Source organism: Cicer arietinum, chromosome 2 (assembly GCF_000331145.2).
Source record: "Cicer arietinum cultivar CDC Frontier isolate Library 1 chromosome 2, Cicar.CDCFrontier_v2.0, whole genome shotgun sequence".
In the NCBI taxonomy this organism is placed as follows: domain Eukaryota; kingdom Viridiplantae; phylum Streptophyta; class Magnoliopsida; order Fabales; family Fabaceae; genus Cicer; species Cicer arietinum.
This window is the reverse complement of record NC_021161.2, coordinates 48,412,984-48,424,293: the sequence shown is the minus strand read 5'-3', so window position 1 is coordinate 48,424,293 and position 11,310 is coordinate 48,412,984.

The following is an 11,310-nucleotide window of genomic DNA, read 5'->3' as shown; positions in this document are numbered from 1 at the left end:
ATCCCTCATTATTAGTTGTAATGTCGTTGTATTGACAACCTTTCCACATTGACTTCATACAATAAGCAAGAATTGACAGGACTGATAGAGTTAATTTGATCGACTCTGTAAATAAATTTTGCGTCACAGTTATCTAGTGGACTCATTTGTTTAGCTAAAAGGAATAAATAAAATTGCTTTCGTTAGCTTAAAACATACTAACTAAAATATACTCATGTAAGAAATGTCCACTGCATGTCTATTCTATAATATAAAAAATTTTAAAATAGTTGCAAGACAACTTTCAAAGAATATATATAAAAAAAAAAAAAAAAACTTCTTTTAGAGCTTGAATATCACTTGTAAGTAATCATAAACTAGATTATGGCCCGCGCGTTGCGCGAATATTAATTAATTAATTTTTATAAGTTTTATGAGTAATATTTTATGTATTGTAAATATATTTATTTTATAATATTACTCTATTGATTTGTAATAATTGAATATGATTAGGAAAATTAAAATGAGGAAAAATTATGTTTATCACGATTATCTAATTTAATTTTTAAAATATTTTGTAAAATTTGCATGATAACTTATTATATATTTGTTTGACTCCTTGTACTTTGATTGTCAATTTACTTTTCAACATATAATGATACTTGTATTTATTTGATGAAATAAAATGTAAAAATTTAAAAACATGATTGACTATTTAATATTTTTTATTTTAAAAAATGTTAATGTTGAATTATATTGTAGTGTAGTCTAAATTTATTTGTTTTATTAGTATGCTATTTTAATTGTGAGCATGAGAATTTATTGAAATTTATTTTATTAAAGATTTACATATGCTTTAAATATAATTTTAGGTATTTAAAAGTTTTAACTAATTGTTTGTGCAATTGAATTATAGTTATGTTGATATATACCAAAAATAAATTCTATTGAAAAATAATTTAATTTTATACAATACTTAATTTTTCATTAATTTTTCATTAATTTTTTAACATTCAAATTATCATTATAATAAGAAAAGTTAAAATCCAAAATAACATTCAATTAAAAATATATAATTTAATTGATGAAAGTTTAGTGTTAACATATTTTTTCAGAATACATGTATAGTAAATTTTTGTTCATTCAATTTTTTTAATATATTCATATATATATAAATAAATTTATGTATTTTAATAATTGAAAGTAACTTTTTAATACTTTTTTATATATTCATATTTTATGATTATTTTTAATAAATTTGTGTATTTTCTATTAAATAGAATATATATTTTTATTTTATAAAATGATAATATTAATAATATTATATAATTATTTAATTTATTTATTCTCAAAATTCATTTTATGTTTTTATTAAGAATAAAAAAAATTATTTGTAAAATTATAGTATGAAATGTTGTGACTTGCTTGATTTCTTAATAGATGTTATTATGAGTTTGGTTTCTTAAAAGATGTTATTATGAGTAAAATATTTATAGCTTACTCTTATGGATGGTAGATATTGAAATTTTGATTTATAGAAGTATGAATATGAATCCATATAGATTTTCATTATATATGCATTAATTTAGTTTCAATGTATTTAAATATATTGAGAAATAAATTGAAAGTAATTGATTGACATAAATTGAAATGAAATGGATTGATAATTTAAAATATTATAAATACATTATAATGTTACTCGTATAATTGATTGACATAATGTGACAGAAAAATAGATTTGGAGGTTTGTTTTATGTATTAAATTTGATAATAATGTAGGTAAGATTTTACGATTTCGAAGAATTACTGTGGAAGACCTTGAAACCATTGTAAAATATTATAGAAAAATGTAATGAGTAATTCAATTTTCAACAAATGAAACCATTGAAATAATTGCGTATGAACATTTTCGAAGAGTTACCGTAGAGACGTTGAAAAAGATGATTTCGAATCGAGACTCGGCGAGACGATCGCCACTTTCTTTGGATCGAGTTGGTCTTGACTGATTTATATCAATTTATTATCCTTACCATATTGAGATAATTCCCATATTAAGATAATACGAATAATTAGATAAAAAAACATTTATGATGATATTTTGTAGTGATTAGGTGACTTTTTTTTTCCATTGAATTTAATGAGTAATTGAATTTTTAATGTATGAAGTCATTGACCCTAAGTGAAATAATTGTGCATGAAAGCAAGATTGATACTCATAATTGTAATGATATAGTAAATTATTACTTATAATAAAAAAGTGCATTATAGAAAAATGTAATGGGAATTGAATTAGTAATTGAATTTTCAAGGTATAAAATCATTGAATAATTGCGTATGAACGTGAAATGAAGATTGATAACGTAAAATATTACTCATATAATTGATTGACATAAATTAAAAGTAATGAAAAATGACTAATAATATTATAAAATAATTTATAAAAAAAATGCATACAATTTGATAATAATCGGTCAGATTTCACAATTTCGAAAAATTACCGTGGAGGGACGTAATTGTGTATGAAGGTGAAATGAGGATTGGTAAAGTAAAGTATTACTCATATAATTAATTGACATAAATTAAAAGTAATAAGAAATGCATAATAATGTTATAAAAATTTATAAAAAACTGTCTAGTAAGATGACAACAAAATATATTTGAAAGTTTATTTTATGTATACAATTTGATAATAATCTAGGTAAGATTTCACGATTTTGAAGAGTTACCGCGGAGAGACGTCGAAGAAGATTCTTTCAGACCGCATTTCTACGGTTCCAAATATCTTTCATGACCTTTTTTCCATCAAATTCCTGTTTTAATTGAAACAACAAATTAAGGAAATCAATATTTATGAGTGAATGAATAGTTGACAGGTTTCTAAAAGATCAAAATTGAACCATATAAAAAAAAACAACAAATTAAGGAAATCAGTATTTATGAGTGAATGAATAGTTGTCAGGTTTCTAAAAGATCAACATTGAACCATATCAGATATAGCATATATAATATAAATATAACTCAAAAATGAAATCAATAATTAGAGTGTTTTTTTATAAATAAATGACATACATCAGACTGCGGTTCTACGGTCCTAACCATATTCATCAATTGAGATTATTCAGAAGAGTTAGTAATCGGGATTTCATTTATATAGATTTTTAGAGACCCGGGGCAATGTTTCTAAGATTCATTGCACGACTTTGCATGCTCTGCTCCCAAAATACAGAAAGACTTTCGAGGGCAGATCTGGGTTGGTCCGGGGAGTGATGGGGAGGAGGATTGGGAGCAAAAGCAAAAGATGATTAAAAAAATTAGAATATAGAAAAAGAAACTGTGGAAGGAAGAAAAGACAAAATTAAAGATATTAAAGAAATCGTCGAAGGAAGAAGAGAAGCAGAAGATATGATTAAAAAAGTTAGAATGGAGAAAAAATGGAGAAAATGAAATTGTGGAAGGAAGACAAAATAAAATTAGAAAATTTAGAAGTTGAGTATAGCAAACTCTCAAGACGTACACATCAGTTTTTTGGCTAATGTGAAAAATATTTGTATATGTGGAGGAAATATGATGAGGTGGCAGCGGAGTCCACAAGGCAATACTATTAATAATCTGATACAAAATACACATCGAAACTTTATCACGAATTTGGACAATAACAATATTTGTTAATCATCCTTACTACAATATGAAGCACTACATGAGTTTTCCTCTTAAGAAATTCCTAGGAGAATACATGTGAGTGTGTTTTTTTTATGAGCTAAGAAACTCATTATTATGAATAAATGCATTAGTCCTCCTATTTTAACTGATTCATAATTTTGATCTCCATATTTTTAATTTCTTGAAAATAGATATCATGAGTTATATTTATGTACAATCTTATGAGTAAATACCAATATATATAAAAGCATGCTTCTTACCATATTAGGAATGATTCTATTTCTCCTTTCTGCAGCTCTATTATGTTATGGTATATATGGTGCAGTTACTTCATGAATCATTTCTCTTTGTCATAAAATTCACGAGATTGATACTCACCACCTCCATCTGTCCTAGTCCCTTTAAGATTGCAGTCACTTTGTTTTTCTGCCATTAGTTTGAACCCTCTACACACAACCAACACTTCACTCTTCTTCTTGATTAGATAGACCCAATTTTTCCTTGTAAAATCATTAATGAATGATACAAAGTAGTGATTACCTCCTATTGACACTTCTTCAAAAGGACCAAAAACATCAGAGAAGATTATCTCTATCATTCTTGAAGATCGAGTTGACATTTCAACCTTGAATGAGTTTTTGTGTTGTTTAGCTTGGCAACATTCTTCACACAACTCCTTTGGTATTTGAATTTCTCCTTCAACAATTTCTTTAATCTCTTTAATTCCTATTTTGTAACCGAATTGTTATAAATTTTGAATTTCGGTTTTGAAACCAAAATATTAATCATTATGATTACTCTATTAATATTAATAATAGTTTAAATGTTTGTAAATTAAAATTTTAACATATCTGATTTAAAATAAAAAATTTCAAAATTATCAATGATTAAAATGATCGAGTGAGAGAACAAAAAATATTTATATTTGATTTTCATTTTGAATATTAGTAAATATATATATATATATATATATATATATATAATATATAAATATTTAGAAATGATCGACAAAGTCACGACTCTTTGAATTTTGGCTAGTTTTATTTTATTGAAATTAATTAAATTTAATTTGTTGTTTTACGATGTCAATTTCTTTAATCTCTTTAATCCCTATTTTGTAACCGAATTGTTATAAATTTTGAATTTTGATTTTAAAACCAAAATATTAATTATTATAATTTCTCTATTAATATTAATAATAGTTTGAATTTTTGTAAATTAAAATTTTAATATATCCAACTTAAAATTAAAAAATTCACAATTATCACAAAGATTGATGATTAAAATAATCGACTGAGAGAACAAAAAATATTTGTATTTGATTTTCTACTTTGAATATTGGTAAATATATAATATGTAAATATTTAGAAATGATGGACAAAGTCACGACTTTTTGAATTTTGGTTAGTTTTATTTTATTGAAATTAATTAAATTTGATTTGTTGTTTTACGGTGTCAATTAATTTCTTTAATCTCTTTAATCCCTATTTCGTAACTGAATTGTTATAAATTTTGATTTTCGGTTTTGAAATCAAAATATTAATCATTATGATTACTTTATTAATATTAATAATAGTTTGAATTTTTGTAAATTAAAATTTTAATATATCCAATTTAAAATAAAAAAGTTCACAATTACCACAAAGATTGATGATTAAAATGATCGAGTGAGAGAACAAAAAATATTTGTATTTGATTTTCCACATTAAATATTTGTAAATATATAATATATAAATATTTAGAAATGATGGACAAAGTCACGACTCTTTGAATTTTGGTTAGTTTTAATTTATTGAAATTAATTAAATTTGATTTGTTGTTTTATAGTGTTAATTGACATGAAATTAAAGTAATTTATTTGCATATTTTTATATTTGTTGTACAATTGTTACAATTAATATTTTGTAACTGAATTGTTATAAATTTTGAATTTCGATTTTGAAACCAAAATATTAATGATTATGATTAATTTATTAATATTAATAATAGTTTGAATGTTTGTAAATTAAAATTTTAATATATCTGATTTAAAATAAAAAATTTCACAATTATCAATGATTAAAATGATCGAGTGAGAGAACAAAAACTATTTATATTTGATCTTCATTTTTGAATATTCGTAAATATATATATATATATAATATAAATATTTAGAAATGATGGACAAAATCATGTCTTTTCAATTTTGATCAACTTTATTTTACTGAAATTATTTAAATTAAATTTATTGTTTTATAGTGTTAATTGTCATGAAATTAAAGTAATTCATTTGCAATTATTTATATTTGATGTATACTTATAATTGTTTGACGATTAATATTTTGTAATTGTTATAAATTTTGGATTTCAATTTTGAAACCAAAATGTTAATCATTATGATTACTCTATTAATGTTAATAAAAGTTTGAATGTTTGTAAATTAAAATTCTAATATGTACGATTTAAAATAAAAAAATAACAATTACCACAAAGATGGATGATAAAATGATCGAGTGATACAATAAAAAAGTAATAAAGTAAAAAAGTAAAATACAAAGGTGAATGTATTTCCAACTATTTCACTTCAATCATTTTTAGTTTCAGCAATAAAGTAATATATTTTGTAACTCAATTGTATATCAATTGAGCCTATCTTTTAAGTTCAATTATCAAATATATTACTTCAATATTTCACATATCCATCGATCTCAATATTAATATGTTACTTTATTTATTCAAGTTATTCGTCTAAATTGATACTTCTCTTCTATGAATTATATGGGTAAAATTGTATATATATTATTGATATAAATACTAAATTGGAATATAAAACTTCATATTAATTTTTTTTAAATCCACATAAATCAAATAAATAAAAATATATCCACGCAACACGCGGGTTAGCATCTAATCTAATAATATATTAAAATAAACTTCTAAAATATCATGTTGACACATCACATCCTTATATATCATGCAACAATTTTGCTACATTATTCTATTTTTTGATGTGTCACCTCTGGAATTCATTCATTTTTTAGTCTCCATTCTACTAATATTTTGTCTTTACCTTTATAATTAAAAAAATTAACTCCCATTAAAACATAATTTAATTATCATTTAATTTTTAATTCATTGCATATAAATACATCACAACATTTTAATTACATAATAATAATAATAATATTAATAATAATAATAATAATAATAATAATAATAATAATAATTAAAATATAGCAACCATAAATTATCACAAAATATATAGAAACATAACCATCACATATTAAAAGTCAATAATTAAACTTATGCACCAATAATGCAATGAAGTTTAAATTAAAATAAGTAAAAAAATATTGAAATGCAATAATTTAAATAAGCAAATCTTTGCACACAAAAAAAAAAAACAGCAAAACATGTTTTTTTTAAATACAAATATTAAATTATAAAAATATTTTCATAGTAAAAAATAATGTACAATTTGTGTTTATTTTTCTCGTATTAGTGCTCAAATACACATTTTATTCATCTAATTCAAAAGAAAGTTATTAATCAAAATCAAATCATGTATAGCTTCAATTAACATAAAAAATAATCAAAATCAGGTAACGATGTCTTATCATTATCAATATTATTTTGTGTTTTTGTCGTAAAAAAATAGTACGTTGAGTTTGTTCATTATATACACTCTCCAAAAAGGATAATTAAATCAAAATATTTGTGAAAAAAACTGGTGGCATAATATCTCTAATAAAGAATTAGTTATCGGAAGTTTAAGTGAAAATGAAACATGAAACATAAAATATAAGAAATATTAGTTTAAGTAAAAAAAGAATATAGAAATTATAGTACTCAAGATAAAAAGTAAAACAAAAATAAAAATAATGATTATTTAAAAGTTAATGCTTACAAATCTATTATAGTATATTAAAATAACATCTCAACCTTCTTCGTTGACACATCATCTATTTACGTGCCATCTATTCAATTTTGTTCCATATCATAAAAAATATGTTGTGTCACTAAAATTTATTGTAATATTTTGTCATTTATATCTCTAAATGCAATTTATTTTTATCCTTTTCGGTTACTTAATTTATCAATGCATGTGACTATTGTTTTCACATTTTCTATTACTAAACTTTGTTTTGTAAAAAAAAACTTTTTAGTGTCGCTAACTTCTTTGTCTTCTAAACTTAAACATATCTACTAATTAACATTAATCTATTATCATCAATGTATTTCTTTTAATTTCTCAATCAATTTGTAACATAAATTTTAAAAGATCAATTGGCAACTGAATTATTATTTAAACTAAAGTATTGCATTCATTCTATTTGACAATTCTTCAATTTTTATCATATTGCAATTATCACAATTTGCATCGTTTACCATTTATCAATGCATGTAACTATTGCTTTCACTTTTTTTGGTTACTAAACTTCTTTGCTTTGTAAAAAAACTTTTTGGTCTCACTAAACTTTTTTGTCTTCTAAATTTAAATATATCTACTAATTAATTTTTAATCATTCATCATTCCTCAATAAATTTGTTAACGTTAATCTATTATCATCAATATGTTGCTTTTATTTTCTCAATCAATTTGTAACATAATTTTTAAATAATCAATTCATTCATCATATTTGACAATTGAATTATTGTTTATTCTAAAACAACATAGTACATTCATCTTATTTGACGGTTCATCAATTTTTACCATAGTTTAATGACCACAATTTGCATTGATAGTTTACCACACACAATATTGCATCAATCTTGTATAAAGTCACTAAAAGAACTTGCATTTAAGATTCGTTGTAATTTCTTGCAGAGATCAAATTTCTTGCATTGAAGAAGTAAAATTGGGATTCTCTTCAATTGTCAAAAAAGACCAACAATATTGGGTAGCTACCATGATAATGTTATCTCATTTTTTTATTAATTATTATTATTGATTTTGTTTTATGATTTGGTTGTGCTTTTGCATTTCATGTTTGATAAGCTTACATTTTATGTTTGATAAGTCTACATATTTTCTATATGACTGTATTGTATCGATTATTTGTTGTGTGAATGTGAATATGACTTAAGTAACATGAAAAATGATGGATTCAACATTCAAATGATTGTTATTGGATGTTGTCATTGTTCAGAGTACTACTCCAAGATGGGAAAAAAAATTATATATATAAATTATTTACTATGTTAAACGTAGTTTAGTTAGTGAGCTAATGGACAACAAAATAAATTTAAGCAAACCTATAATACTAAAATAACTCTACTAATTAATTTTTATGGGTGTTAATTTTTATTTCATTTTTATTTTGTGTATTTTAGTTAATGAAGTGACACCTAAATCTTTTGTAATATAAACGCAAATAAGATTTATACAATTTCTACAAATAGACATCTTAATAATGATTATGGAATATATTTCATTGTCATACCATAATTTTGTTAAACTTTAACGTTTGAAAACAATTTTCACAACTGATATTAATAATCACATTTCTTTCAATTTGTTAAACTTTCACTAAATCTTAATTCGACAATATCAAAATCAAAGTCGATTACTGAACTATTATCTACAAACATGATCTCCTTTTTCACCTTTTCATCAATGCTCACAAATCAATCTTTATGGTCAGTCATATGATTTGAACAACTTATGTCTAAGTACTACTGCTCTGGACAATCATCATCTGATTTTGTTGTATAGATATCTTCGAATATGCATATTTTATTTTTAATTTTGAAATATTTATTTATAAATTAGATTTGAAATAATGTTTGTTTGTTGATCTTGATCATTAACAATAAATATTTTCATAATCTTTTTTCGAGTATGTCCCTCTTGCGAATACAACGTATAATTGTCCATGAGAGAAAAAAGAACGTGATTGATAAACTGAGAAAAAATGTTGTGGTAGACAAATACCTACATGATTTAAATATTGGCTATGATTTGTATTAATGATCATCGCAAATGATATCACCAAATAAAATTTTCTTCTTCTTCTTTAAAACTTGAATGAAACTCTTGGATAAGGTATCATAGACATTCAATAAAAAGTAGACTTTATTTCCAATATTCCAATCTACCTATAATAATTTTACGATAAGGTATTAGTGCAGTATAAAATGTATTTTTGAGAAAATTGCAAGAATGTCTCATATGATAACTAAAAGCCATAAAATTGTTATGTTAGGCCGTTTCATATGTCGGTTTTAATCATCTGAATTTAAAATGCATAACTAATAGATATGATATAATTATCCTTACAGTGAAATTGATGTTACATTTGTTATTTCATTAGAAAGTTGTGTTTCGATTATAATCACCGATTGATTTTTACCAGTTTTGGTTGAAGACTTCATTTATCAACAATATTAGTGGACTAAAAGACTCATGCATAACCTTTTGTATTCATCGGTTTAACTTTTGGTAATCATCTATTGTAATATCATTAATTGAAATGTTATCAATTTGTGTTAACGTGGAACCATATTATAGTGATTTTTCAATGCATTATTTATGTTACACAATATTAGTCGTATTTGATATTTTTTATATATTAAAAAAAACAATAAATAGATAAAAAAGAATGATAATATTATTAATTTATCATTATCATCTATTAGTATATTATCATTCTAATAAATATAAAATGGAAAAATAATAATTTAAAAGTGATATAAATTGTATTAATTAGAAAGTACAATTGAAAAAAAATTAATTAAAATTGGATTGAAAACTAAAAGTGATGATTTTTTACACAAAGCAATCTTAATTCAATACCAGAAAATGCAGTAATCCCATGATCTCATCGGCTGCTTAATCTCTTTTTCAATATCGATTAAATTAGGATCATCAAATAGTACTTTTTTTTTGACGAAGAGTGAGTTCTAATACTTGCAATCTATGTGTAGCAAATCACAATTCAACAAAACAAAACTAAACCCACAAATTACGAAAATTAAAACATGGTAAATCGTCAAAGGAAGAAATCCAATTCTGTTGTAATAAGAAAAACAATTTGAAAAACAAAAAAGACAGTAAAACATAATATTTTTTTTTGTTTATTTTATAAAAGTTGCAAATAATATTTGTAGTAAAATTGTTTGAATTAAAAATTAACCTTTAACTGTAGTAAAAAAAATCCTAGAGAGATATTGTAAAGTAGTTATTTGATAACGATAATCAAAAGAGATTGTGGATAATGAGGTGGATCCAAAAAAATGGAAGGAGACATTTTGAAAATAGTTTCATAAATTTATGATTTTCAATTTTAGTAAATTTGTATGTGTATTATTCTCGATTGATGTCTTCTTTTAATTTAAATGAATGAATAAAAAATAGTTTGACATTATCATTCAATAAGATATGAATTATGTCACATCATTCCACTACATCCCATTTTTATGATTTAACCTAGCTAAATAAATAATTTTTATTGGATGTCATATTAGTGTAAAACTCTTTTATTTATGTTTTTGAATAAAGTATAAAACTACTTTACACTACAATATATAAACTCAAAAACTAAAATATGGATTCAAATCCCAAGTCCAATCTACTTCAAAGGAGGTCATCATCTCACACTATTCACATTGAGTAAACACAAAGATAAACACTTTTTTTTAATAAAAAATTTGATAAAACCTTTCATTAAAAAGTAAAACCTAAAATAAGAA